Source organism: Rattus norvegicus, chromosome 2 (assembly GCF_036323735.1).
Source record: "Rattus norvegicus strain BN/NHsdMcwi chromosome 2, GRCr8, whole genome shotgun sequence".
Classification (NCBI taxonomy): Eukaryota; Metazoa; Chordata; class Mammalia; order Rodentia; family Muridae; genus Rattus; species Rattus norvegicus.
In genome coordinates this window covers 138979412-138993453 of record NC_086020.1, presented here as the reverse complement: position 1 = coordinate 138993453, position 14042 = coordinate 138979412, and the positions used below count along the sequence as shown (strand labels likewise).

At 43.1% G+C, this 14042-nt stretch overlaps 1 long non-coding RNA gene across 1 annotated transcript in view; it reads right to left on the bottom strand.

Annotated features, from left to right (window-relative positions):
* Positions 1 to 1640: 1640 nt before the first annotated feature.
* The window catches only part of LOC134485912 (uncharacterized), a 45761-nt gene continuing 33359 nt past the window's right edge, over positions 1641 to 14042 (bottom strand). The window contains exons 2-4 of the long non-coding RNA XR_010064279.1: positions 8595 to 8729; positions 5014 to 5094; positions 1641 to 4876 (exon numbers count right to left, since the gene is read on the bottom strand). This is a non-coding gene — a long non-coding RNA (uncharacterized LOC134485912). The remainder of the gene's footprint in view (positions 4877 to 5013; positions 5095 to 8594; positions 8730 to 14042) is intronic.

The window sequence follows — 14042 nt, the reverse complement described above, 5'->3', positions numbered from 1 at the left end:
TTTGTGTGTGTGTGGTGTGTGTGTGTGTGTGTGTGTGTGTGTGTGTGTGTGTGTGTGTGTGTGTATGCATGTGCACACATGCTTGCATTCATATGTTTGTCTGCTCTGGTGCACACAGAGTTATGCTTGTGTCCTTGGCTCCCCGAAGTCATATAGAGGGTGCTTTGTTTGGAATGCTGATGCCTGATCTCTTTCTCTCTCTCTCTCTCTCTAAAAGGTGTCAGCAGAAGCTGCAAAAAGGTTCATATCAGAGACTCTAACATCCCCTGAGGGAGTTTTCTGAGGTTCACACCTGAGGCGCCAGACTCCAATATTTCAGAGTAAGTACTCGACACGCTTTGCTTCCTGATTAAACCTGCATGTGTTTCGTTCTGGCTTATTACCGTCTGAGGCCCTGTGTTGTGAAACGAAGATTACTGGCATTTGCCTGCCAAATTCGGTGATTCAGAGCATTGTGAATTAGGATTCTTTAATTACAGAGATCAGCACCTGATAGGCTCATTTTGAAAGCGAAGCTAACCACATGTGCTCAATTTGTCTTTAACTAATTCTATCGGATCACATTCCATTTAAAGGTCTTATTGGTCTCATATCAATAAACAGCTTCATAACAAGGAGACAAGGAACAATAAGCCAAGTGCTTTGTGGAGATTCACCTGAGCCAGACAATGGGAAAGCGAGGTTCTTAATGCAATCAAATTCAAGCTGTGACGCTTCCTGCAGGCCGTTCCTTTGGTAAATTGCTAGTTGGTGTTATTATTCTATACAATACTTCAAAATATTTAGATGCAGAAAATTAGATGGTTTCAAATAGGAGAGCAGTTTTTTTTAGAAAGTGATTTGTGAGAAAAATGTAGAAGACTGTTTTAAGGCCACATTGTTTCCGATTACCTTCATTCACATTTAAATCTCTAAAGGAACTGCCATGTGGTGTCTGGTATTTACTGTATAGGTGGCTGCTTCCCTGCTCATAGATGCTAAATAGCTACATTAATAACTCGGGGCTATACACAGTCTACAAGGGCAGCTTCCTTAACAGATGCTGAAACAGAGTCCGGGGCTGAGGCACCAAAGCTATTTAGTTTTAAAGGTTATACACTACACGTATACATTTTCTCCATTATCTAAAGCGGTCTGCACTTAGCCTACGAACTCTCCACTCCACACTGGGATCTGGCCATCCCAAGTGTGGCGTGTCGGGCTGGTACACCGTTCAGTATGCTCTCAAGATCTTTCCATGTTGCCAAAGCCAGTGCCATTTCCCCATTCAACATGGGATTTTGCCAGTATCTACCTATGTCTTTTTTTTTTTTTTTGAAAGATTTTTTTTCAATGGGACAAGAAAAGGGGTAGGGGAAGGGAAACTTTTTGATAACAGTAGTTGTAGTTTTATTGTGTCCAACACATCAGTAAATGAACTTCAAGCCTGAAAAAAAAAAAGCGGTTTGTGGATAATAGTAATTTTAAAAATATGCAGAAAATAAAGTCAGAATAAAAGCATTTGTCTTCCTCTGCATCCATCACCGACAAAGTGTGAGCATGTCCAAATCTAGTTCCTCTTGCGATACTCCTATATTTTGTACAAGATGCCGCTAAACTTTTTAAGAAAGGTGACCTTTTATTCATTTTTTAAAGATTTATTTATTTTATGTATACGATTACACTGTAGCTTTCTTCAGACACATCAGATCCCATTACAGATGGTTGCGAGCCACCATGTGGTGGCTGGGATTTGAACTCAGGACCTCTGGAAGAGCAGTCAGTGCTCTTGACCACTGAGCCATCTCTCCGGCCTCAAATGCTGACTTTTTAAAAGGTATAGACACTATCCTACAATTTTCTAGGATCCTCCTCAGAAGCAGCATGTCTTGGTGCTTTTCAACTGTGCTTCTAAAGAAGTACGTTATCTGAGTTCCAATCTACATGATTTTCAAACAGAAGAGCATTCCACAGCATCGACAGTGTCCATATTTAGTTATCCTGAACACAAGTGTGGACACCTTGAGAGCCAACCGCAGGCTTCTCCTTTAGAAATACCTTACAAGTGGCTCAGCAATGACCTTCCCTTGGGAACTCTTTGAGACACGGGTCCCCTCCAGGAATCACTGTATTTTGTACTATGCATGGATACCTCACCCACATATCACTTGGGTCCAGTCCCCAGGAAGCAGGGAACGTTCTCCTTGCTCTTTGGATGCCCTGTAGCCCAGGGTTTTGATTCTTTGCTGTTGTGTGAATTACTTCCAGGTCAGGTCTCCTTACACAGTACTGAAGCACTCAACTGAGATCATGCTCTACGGTGGCGTCCAAGCGAAACTCTTTACAGAGTGAAGAGAAATCCTACAAAAGAAGACCAAGTACTCGAAAGCCTTATTAGGAACTAATATCCAAACTGTATATAAGAATTTAAGCGACTCACTACAAGACCGTAATAACTCAATTCTTATACCATGCAGCCATCATAATTGATAAGACAAAGAATGTGGGATAAAATGGGGTGGCCATCTTTGTTTCTAAATGCTAGATTATTTGTTTTGCTTATTCAGACCCCTAAGTTTCCTAGAACGTGTGGCCATGTTTATATACCAAAGGAGTGCTGTATTTTAGAATATTCATTTTTGTTCCCCTACTTAAAGGCACAAACATTCTTGGATTCAAGACCACTTAAAGCAAATATAGATTTAGAGAGAGTCTTAGGCACATTCTCACGCATCACCTGCCAAAGGACTGCTGTGCATTGCTGAGCACTTCAAAGCCATGATTTTGGCTGTGCCCAATTCAGGAATAAAATGTAGGATGCTCTGTGGTCCATTTGGAATCCTTTGCCAAGGTTTCCTTCCATCCCGTAGGCTTCCCTCACTCAGCTGATGGGTTTCTTTGCTATACAGCAGCTTTTTGCTTTCATATAATTCAATTTTTTTTCATTCTTGGGGTTATTTCCTATGTCACGGGAATCTTTTTACAGAAAATTTCTGCCCAGGCCAATGCCTTGAAGCGCATCCCTATAGGTTGACTCTTTTCCTTTCTGTTTTGTTTGTTTCTGTTTGGTTTTGGATAGACATTTTGTTTGAGACAGAGTCTCATCATGTCTCTTTGGTTGCCAACTCATTTTGTAGATCAGGCTAGCCACAAACTCACAGTGATCCGCCTGCCTCTGCCTCTGCCTCTGGAGTGCTGGGATTATAGGCGTGTGCCGCCAGGCCCAGCCACCTTCTGGGCAGTTTCAGTTTCAGGTCTTCTGTGTGTTCACAGATGCGTGGTAGGGGATAGGTCATGCAAAACATGGGAGAGTAAAGGAAATCTTAAGGTGGGGATGAAAATCAAGAGGCTGCTAGAAAACACGGGACAAGAAAAATGGGAGGCTGTTGGGGAGTGGGGGAAGAGGGGGATGAGCAGAGGGATTGGAGGGGAAGGAGGATCAATGGGCAATCAAAGTATGCACAGTAATGCCATGGTGGAGCCAGTTACTTTGTATGCTAACGTTTAAAAAGTTAATTAACAGAAGGCTTTGGGACTTGGAGCCTGGAGGTGGCTTTGGGATTGGAGGTGATTCTGTTTTGGAACTGTTGCGTTGTTTCTTTTTCCTCTTTTATTTTTTTTTCCCCTTCCTTTGGACAGGGTCTAGCTATGTATCCCAGGATGACCTCAAACTCAAGTTGTTCCAGCCTCAGTTGCTCAAGTGCCAACATTAAAGACCCATGCCATCAAACCCAGCAAAACTTTTTATAGATATAAATAAAATGCAAGGATATAGAAAGCAGAACTTTTAGCTCTCATACAATAAATACATTTTTCATTGCTTAGTGATAATTTCAAATCAGCCATTTAAACCCTTTTATTTTGTTCATTTCAAAGATGTTAGAACAAGTTTTCTTCTTTTTTTTTTGGATGGGAGGGGACAGTCTTATAAAACGGGGATCGTGGGTGGTCAGACTGAAATCTTATGGAAAAGATAAATCAAACGTTAAAACGGTGAGCAGCGCCGACCTTCCAAGTGCCTTAGTTAATCCTCGGAAGCGGGGAACGGTTTTAAGGATGTTGCATCAAACACTTAGAAGCCACCTGGGTACCCTGAAATACAGGGGAGCTCGATTCAAAAGAGCGAATGGTCCTTTTGCAAAGTGCTTGCTTAGTCCTGGGGGCGGTGGGTAAGTCGTGAGGAAATTCCAGCTCAGATACTTGTGGGCTTACCGCTGCCAAACCCGGGAGAGTCAAAGCGAAGCTAAGCCTTAGAAAAAGAATCTTGCCAAGGCGCTGTATTTAGTCCTAATTGTGGGCTGGGAGACTGAGGTCCTTGAGAATAAACTTGGACTCGCTCTAAGACACCCATCATTAAAACCAATCAAATCCAGCATGAAAAACTACATTTCACATAAGTGTTGTATGTTTCCAGAGAGAGAGAGAGAGAGAGAGAGAGAGAGAGAGAGAGAGAGAGAGAGAGAGAAGCTAAAAAGTGTTTTCAGTTTGGTTCACATGTTCTGAATACTGGCTAACATCCTAGCCCCAGGTATTTGGACAGCTTGGCTTGATTTGTAGAGTGTTTGGAAGTTTCTCTCATCACCTCCTCTAAAGGCGGGCAGCCTTGGGGGTCCATCATCACGTTTATTTTTTCACTGGTGTATCCATTTCTCTAGTTCCTGGCCCAGACTCAGGATGTAAAATCCATGGCTTTCCAAACATCTGTGATGTCAGCAAGATCCAAATCTGCTCCAAGAGTTGTATGTTTCTTTCTGAAGAGTCGTGTTTTCTCCACAAAGCGCCCGTCCAAGTTCTGCTTCAGGTATCTTTCTTTCTGAAAGTGATCCCTCCGCGTCCTTTTCTGGAATCACTGGGGGAAAGCTTGTGTGGTGAAATCCAATTGCTAGGTTAAAAGATGCTTAAAAGAAAGATGGGAATGATTAGTGGGGATGTCTCGAGTTGCGTCAGGCTTAAGGCCAGGAAGGAGTGATGGAGACCAGATATCATGCTCATCCCTGTAGCATCCAACTCTTACCTATGACATCCAACTCTTACCTATAGCTGACGGTTCAATGCTGTAGCATCCCACTGGGTCCTGATGCTATTTCTTGTTTACATGCTCTCTACAGGGGATCACTGAGAGGAGAAGAGAAAGGCAGTTAACTGGGCACCACTAATAGTCATGAAGTCCTCCAGCTCACCTGAGTATCAATGACCAGTGATACTTTACAATGAGGAAGATAAAGCACCAAGAGACCTGTATTGGACACAGATTTTGGTGAATACTCTAAGACCCACTTCTAGTTTCATGAATATTGTGTGCTCAGCTTTTCGTCATTGTAAGACAATATTTAAATAACCAGTTTATAAAGAGGAAAGGTGCATTGTGACTTGCAGAGTCCCCCCTGCCAGATTTATTTACTTTTACTTTATGTGTACCCGAGTCTCTCTCTCTCTCTCTCTCTCTCTCTCTCTCTCCCTCCCTCCCTCCCTCCCTCTCTCTCTCTCTCTCTCCCTCCCTCCCTCCCTCCCTCCCTCCCTCCCTCTCTCTCTCTCCCTCCCTCCCTCTCTCTCTCTCTCTCTCTCTCTCTCTCTCTCTTTCTCTCTCTCTCTCTCTCCCTCCCTCTCTCTCTCTCTCTCTCTTTCTCTCTCTCTCTCTCCCTCCCTCTCTCTCTCTCTCTCTCTCTCTCTCCCTCCCTCCCTCCCTCTCTCTCTCTCTCTCTCTCTCTCTCTCTCTCTGTGTGTGTGTGTGTGTGTGTGTGTGTGTGCGTGTGTGTGTGTACCAGCTGCATGCAATGTCTGAGGAGTCCAGAAGGAAGCATGGGATCTTCTAGGGCTGGAGTTATAGATGGTAGTAAGCTTCCATGTGGGTCCTGGGACCTGAACCAGGTCTTCTGCAAGATCAATGAGTGCTCAGTTGATAGCATATACATAGTATAGGTTTGGCTTTGATGTTTGTTAAATAGGACCTTTTTATACATCAAAACAAATTGCTATTTTCTCAGGCTTTGCTCTCAGTAGGTGATAGGAAGATGCACACTCAATTGCTTCTCTAGAAAAAGTGACAAGTTTAGCATGGGATTTAACTCCCTTTCAGTTCTCTGTTTATTGCCAATAATTAATATTTACATCAGAGAGCTCTGCATTGTGTCATGAAGCTATCCTGATAAAGTGTGGGGACTTTCCCAAATTTCAGTTGGAACAAGAGACATCAATCATGGTGTCTAATTTCAGATGTCTCCCAACTAGTATACCACCTACTACAATATAAAGCCTTTAGCCCAGTTCTGAACTGCAGCTAAGATTTGTTTTAAAAATATAGTGTTGGCACGTTCTAAACACTTTATGCATCTTAACTCAGTTAATACTACCCTCCCCCAATCTTGCAGATGAGGGGGTAAAGCTACTCATCTGTTGCGATTCTATAGAATATTACAAAAGGATACATTAATTCCAAGTTGGTAATGAATTTTAGACATATAAGCAAGGCAGTAGATGCTACAAATAATACCTTTATTGTTGCTAAAGGTGATAAATAAATAAAAAAAAGAGCCCCAGCTCTTCAGCCTTGCTGGTATTTACCCCAGGACACACACAATGTGTTCTTCCGCAGATCTCACCAGCCCATCACCGTTTTCTCAGAGAGCAAGCAGGCTGTTTATCTCAGGCAGCATGCATGGGCCTTGCAGGAAGCTTAAGCTGAAAGCAGGGCCAAGAAAAAAGAACTGAGCATGTGCAGTTCCTTCCCAAGGCTCCGTGCCCCACAGCTCCCCCTCCTGTGGGGAGAAGAAAATAGCGAGGAGGAAAAAAGGTAGTCATGAGGTGAAAGCATATCCAGAGCCTGAGATGTTCTCTCAATGCCATCATCACTGCTGTCACCACCGTTACCGTCACCATCTCAAGGTCCATTTCTTGATACCACACACGTAGAAATAAATCTATACATATAATAATGTGCACCCTGAGGATTACAGGCTTTAGTTCGAATGCCTATATTAGTTTTCAATACTTGATTATGAGTTTTTCAAATGTATAACAAAGTTAAAAGAAGTTGACAGGCGATGTGTAGCACGAAGCACACAGATCAGTTTAGTCCATGGTGCTTGTGGGAAGTCACAGAGGAAGAAAGGGGAAGGTGTGCCTGGGACAGGGTTGCAGTGCCTAACCGTAAACATGGCTACTCAAGTGCGCACCAGAGACTGGAGTCTCAGTGATGCACATGCAGAAGCAAGGGGGACTGATAAAAAAGTAATCACAGAGGGCTTAAATTTGTGAAAGTTGTTGACAAATTGTAGTCACAAGCCACAGTTTGGAAGTGTTTTCATATTTATTATTTGTGCTGCTCCAGGTATGTTTGTAGATGGTACTGTCTTAAAGTAACAGTCCTGAGTTCGTCACTGCTTTATGCTGGAGCCCTTGGTAGCAATCACAGGAATACTATGGCTCTTATTTTGAACATCTGCCTTACAAGGAAGATGGCAAATGTCACCGTATGATACACATGGTTATTATGTTTCCAAATCCTACAGTTAGTGCAAACATGTGTGATCTGCACTGCGTCATGCTCACAACACTGAAAATCAGAGTGTTGAAAAGAACAAACACCTAACCACGTGTAACGGCTTCATGGTATAGAAGAGAAATCACAGCGGAAAAAGAACAATCTCCATCGGACATATTTAGTAATACTGGTTTGTGGCAAGGGGATCAGACAGAATTTGGTGAATTCAGTGGTGATTAATTATTGTACCGGTTATCACCCCCTCCCTCCGTGTGCTGACTGTGCCGGTCCCGCCTGTGTATTATCTCAGGTCTTTAGAACGACCTCTAAAGAAACCATCGCTCTGGTGTTTTGGCTGAAGATACTATACAGGTAGTTGTCTATGGCCATACAGTTTTAACGACCACACACCAGAATCCAAAACTCCCTGGCTCCAAGAATTCATGCTCTTCTCCTTGAGGCTTCGCGCTGTGTAAGGTAGACCCTCACTATTTCCATAGCCTCGATCTGAACTCAGTAAAGAAATGAACTAGGGTTGGGGATTTAGCTCAGTGGTAGAGCACTTGCCTAGCAACCGCAAGGCCCTGGGTTCGGTCCCCAGCTCCAGAAAAAAAAAAAAAAAGAAAGAAGAAATGAAGTACCTAGATGATGAATCTTGTTCTTGTCTTTTTCTCTCAAACAAATCCTCCAACCCTTATTTCATGATGGCACTGTAACCCACACCAATAATAATAATAATAATAATGATAATAATAATAATAATGATAATAGGTGTCTGAGACACTGTTGTTCTATTGCTGTGAAGAGTCGTCATAACCAAGGCAACTGTTATGAAAAAAGCATTTAGTTGGGGCTGCCTTACAGTCCAGAGACTTAGTCCATGGCCATCATGGAGAGGAACATGGCAGGCAGCACACGGGCAGGCAGAAAGAGGCCAGGCACTTCGCTGAGAACAGTATTGGAGGGGAGAAGGAGGGACACTTCAGAGTGTGACGGAGGGTCAGGCAGCATTTTCAAAGGTCACTTAGAAGGACTGTAGGAGCAGAACTTAGGAAAGTAACATAGGTTTGCTCTTTATCACTGCATTTGGGGAGAAAGGCTCAGGCTGTGGGCTTCAGTTCAGTCTGCCCATTACCTGAGTCACCATTTGCATCCGACTCCATAAAACTTTGATCAAAGATCATTTTTTTTTAAACCCTTAAATTCTTCCAGGTAACAGATTGCTTTCTCTGAATCACTCCAATTTTTTGTTGTTGTTGTTGTTGTTGTTCTAAAATGGAGAGGAGGAAAATAGTTAAAATTAGCCACCTTTTTATAATGCATTTGCTGAAACTAATTAGTAATTATTTTTTAACATAGCAGTTGGTGTGAGAGGGGTGATAATGTATTTACAATATAAACTTAGCATCATTAATGAGATTGTTATTTCTATATGAAAGTGAGACTGCTGGAAGCTGCTCCCTTGGTGACAGAGCGGCGGACTGTTTATAAGACTCTTAAGAAGTGGCCCCCACCACAGTAACGTGTGACATGTCGTCTCCTTGAAGAGAAATGATGTGCGAGGATTTTCAAGACCTTCCATATTGAAAGAATAATTCTTTTTATCTTGATAGTTAATGTTTTGAGCTTTTAAACCCCACAAGATTATGGCTCTGATACGATAAAATACGGAAGACCAAAAGTCCCAGTTCCTGGCAATGAGTGTACCTTTCTGTACTAATTCTTGTGCAATCTAATATTAGCCCTTTCCCTTCTAGATTCCCATATTTGGATTCAGAGCGAGACTCTCCCTTTAACTCCTCATTTAGTCGATGCTGGCACTAGCTTAGCTCCCCCGTCAGCTTGATATTCAGCTTCGGTCTGACCTAATTCTACTCAAGCAATGAACGCTTTTTGGTCAAAAATAGTTAAGAGCAAGGAGAGACAAGGAGGAGTGGGTAAAGTGCCACACCTTTCTTACATGTGTGTTAAGGTATTTGCAGCATAAACCAAGGCATAGGTGTCTTTTGGAATCTGCAGGAGGAGAGGTCCTGTACCCATCCATACCAAACTCTGAAGACACACAAAGTCCTTTAGTAGAAAGTAGCGCTGTGTTGGCATTCAGTCTGTCCACCTTCACATCCTCCTGGATACGTTAAGCCATCTCTAGTCACATCCTCGTACCTTATAAACGCTTTATAAGTACCACAATGCTTAGGGTTGGAGGATGGGGGGGACAGCCTACATAGATTCAACACAAATGCAATATACCCAGGAATAGTTCCCACTTGGAGTTGGTTGCATCCGCGGAAGCAGAGAACACAGAAACAAAGAACTGATTGTATTTTTGCAATATTCCGTATACAGTGAGCATCTGGTTGCCCTATATCTTAGACCTGTGGTAAAGTTTAATTCACCTCATCATGCAGACACACAGAGGAACCTTCTGGGAGGCAGAAGTATCAGAGTTGGTGGTCTCTGCCCTTGGTGTGAGGTTCCCAGTGGCCTTCCAAGAATCAAGATGACTGTCCTTGTTTATGAGTTGGGCGTCACCAGATGCCCTGTTTCCATCTGTGTGACATGCCACGGGGAATCTCTCATGTTCAGTAAACAAAGGACTGGCCTTGGGCTGGCCTTAGCTGCGTGTTCTGCTTGCTGATGAAGCACTGCTCTAATACTCAGCAGGCAACCTAGGAGTCAAAACATCCATAACTCAGCTCCAATTTGAGGAGACAGAATTTATCATTATTTTTCCATTTTATACTTTTTATTTTGCCTTAGAACTCCATTCCCATGAACAGCCCCAGATGTATCACTCTGCTTTGCAAGACTTTGAGTTTCATGCCTGAAGTCTTCATAACTCTTTTTTCTTACAAAAAGATCAGTTTCCCCAAGCACACAGCCAGTCAAAGCTTTTGCTTCCCAGACTCCCTCATAGCTGATTATGAACCTGTGAAGAGATTCTGGCAAGCACGATGTAAGCTAAAATATGTCATGGAACTTCCAGAATACTTCCTCACCCCACCTCGCTGCCCAAAACACTGGCACCCTCCTCGGCTACCTAATTATAGCTTTTTTGCACTTCTACTCTGTACTCTTCGGTGGAATATATCAAGAACAACTTAAAGTCAAGGACTACTTTTTAAAGCAGCAATGGTGTGTGTGTGTGTGTGTGTGTGTGTGTGTGTTTTTGTGTGTGTGTTTGTGTGTATGTGTGTGTGTTTGTGTGTGTATGTGCGTGTGTTTGTGTGTATATGTGTGTTTGTGTGTTTATATGTGTGTGTGCATGTGTGTGTGTTTGTGTGTGTGTGTGTTTGTGTGTGTATATGTGTGTGTGCATGTGTGTGTGTTTGTGTGTGTATGTGTGTTTGTGTGTATATGTGTGTGTGCATGTGTGTGTGTTTGTGTGTGTATGTGTGTGTGTGTTTGTGTGTGTATGTGTGTGTGTTTGTGTGTGTATGTGTGTGTGTATGTGTGTGTGTTTGTGTGTGTATATGTGTGTGTATGTGTGTGTGTTTGTGTGTGTATACACTCATAGGCACACATGTAGAGTCTTTGGGAGCATCTGTAAGGTCATAGAAGTCATGAAAGAAATAATATTCAACATGAAATGAGTCAGAGTGTGAATAAAACTAAGTTGGCAGGAGTAAGAAAACACACAACACATACATAACCTCAAGGCACATACACAATACATATCTATTAATGCATGGCTTGACTGAATTTCTGGACTGGTGTTTGTAACTGGACTCTGGATGCCATTTACTTTTCTCGTCTACTCACAGGAATCTTAGCACATATTCATCTTTGACACCGTGAAGATGAGACGGAGGAAGGTTGGGTTCCCCCTTTACAGACACAGAGAGCCATGGATGCTCTGCTCCCTGCTGTCTCTGAGAGAGAAAGAGAGTCCCTTAGGAATAAACTCTGAGCCAGACACAGTTGTTCCCTCTTTCCAGCACCTGGTACCCCCATCTCCAGCTTAGCTGGAAAGCTACTGAGGTGACTTCTTGACATAGAACAGAAATCATTAAAAGATTTTCTAACAAATTCCTTCTAAACATCAAGCTTCTTAAGAACACGGGTGTGGATGAAACTATCTTTGTAGTGTTTCTGTAATACACATACATAAATGGAGTAGAATGCCCCACCCATTGTAAAAGATGCTGATGAAATTCAATTTCCCACAATAGTGCTAAGTCCAATAGTAGTTAGTTCAATAATATTCCCAGAGACATAGGATTTAATAGGAAATGTTTCAAAGTTATGGCAGATAAGGAAGGTTGGCATGGATACCACACATCTTTATCTCCCTCCTGATGATATCACAACTTGGCTTCTCCATCCTGTGATAGCTGACTAAGCCTGGGCTCTACCATAAATTGAATAGTGGTTTAAGAAAGAGTGAGTGATTTGGAGAAAGAACGTTTCTGAAGGAGTTTCATGGTTTTGTAATCAGCACAAATGTAGCCAAGATAGGAATGGCGACAGAGTCATAGCTTCACCCCCAATGCCCCTGCGCTGGGGAGTTGGACTGAGGAGTTGTAAGTGGGTCTACTCTGATTACTCTTTTGTAGAGAGATGTGGGTAGCTATGCTGTGTGCCACAGAGCCTGGCCACATAGGAACTTTGCTATGATTCTCCAAGCTCAGGAATGAAGGAATGAAGAAGGCAGGAGCTGGGGAAAGCACGACAGAGGTTGAGCATGGTTCTCTGATGCCCCGTGGAGCGCTAGATAGGTCTGAGACTGATCGTTGTGGGGATAAAAAACAAAGTTTGTGCTACGTCACTAAAAATTAGGGTTTCCACTGTCTCGACAGTGAACCTAATTAACATGGCGAGCTGTGGGGCACTATGCAGTCTTTCCCTTCCCTCTGCTAGGGCCAACATCTCCTCTCATGGATAGGGATTAATAAGAAGGTTCTTTTAAAAAATGGCTTCACTTCTTTGCTCTTTATGTCTTTCTGCTTTTTTTCTGACAATGTCTCCTTTGTATGGACTGTTAATCCATCAGAGAGGGATGGTGGTGTTTGTAACAAGGTGAGTACTGCAAAAGGCTGAGCTGAGCCCCATGGGGCTCTTCCCATAGTGTCTTCACTTCTGTGAAGTTTGCTTTCTTCATCTCAGAGCTACCGGGGCCATACTCCCAGGCTGGCTTGCCAGTGTTCTGCAAGGTTGCAGGGAGGTGACTTTGCACAAATGGCTCTGGAATCTTTGGGGACAGGAAAGTACCAGGGGCTTGCTGCATAGAGGGACCCGAGAACATGTAGGAAAACCAACTTTCACTGTGTTCGATGACAATGAGTTTCAAGAGGTCTAGATGTGCCCCATCCCCTGGCCACCTTGATGTTTTCTGAGCTTCTGACACAGAATGACAACCATTTCTATTCTTCCAAGGAAAGTCAGACAAATGGCAGCAGACTCCTTTGTGTGTCTCTGCAGTTTAGGTCACTGTAACTTTCTAGTCCCATGCTGTTAACAGAAAACTGGCTTGAGAAACCATCCATGCTGGTGCTTTTCCATTGCACCCTTGAGGTCAAGATCCAGAATGAAGGAAGTCTATCCCAAAGAATTCCGATGAAATGATCACACATATGGATCCAGATGTGTTTCTGGTCACTTTCATGCCAGGTCATCTAGACCAGTCCCTGAAAACTGCATATGAGGGACCAAAACCAGGCTGGTTTTTAATCCATCTCAGTTGAAGACCAGCCCCAAGGGGCTATGACATCAAAGAAAGAGGCAGCCACATCTAGAACCACACACAGTACAATGTACTGGGCACTTCCTGGTAGAGTTTTGGTCCCTGCAACACCAAGGCCAGGAGAGTCCCTGAGGCTCAGAAAAAGAAGCCTACTGCCTTCAGCTGATAATAGAATTAGTCACATTAGTCACATCCCTGGAGTTTCCCCTCTGTTGAAAAGGTGCACATACCACTCCAGTGGCTTCTATGGTTTACCGAGAAACTACGTGAGAAAACTAGCAAGGGTTATCCTGGACACCTGTGGTTGACTCACGATAACTGCAGTCATGTCAAGCTGAGCTCCTACAATGAAAGGATTTGACATGAGGGGTGAAGGGTCCTTGCTTCTGTTGGCTGCTGTTTTAGGATGATAGTGATACTCCGCTTACATTGCCCTGAGTGGGTTCTGCTTCCAACTCTTACCTGCCGTACAACTTTGGAAAGATAATTTCCCTCTCTAGCTTCAGTTTCTTCTTCTGATCCATGGGGGCTATGATGGTATCTTCTCTGTAAGGTTTTCTGAGGACAACATGAGGTATATACTCCTTGACAGAGTGCTATAATAATAACCATCGCTTTATATTCAGTAATACTACTAGTAATTAATGCTATTAGTAAAAAGAAGATTGCATTATCCACTGCATTTAATGACTGTGTTCATTGTGAAAGGTCTCTAAGAGACAGAACAGTCTGGAGTTCTTTGACAGAGCATCAACTGATATAACAGCTGTGTGGCATTTACTTATCTGTCTCTGGTTCTTGTCCAGGTCAAACCAGCAATATCTATAGGTGTCCCACTCTGCAACTCACCTCTCTCACCTCCTGCTGAAAAGAGATGGTCTTTTCACAGTGGCATGTCCG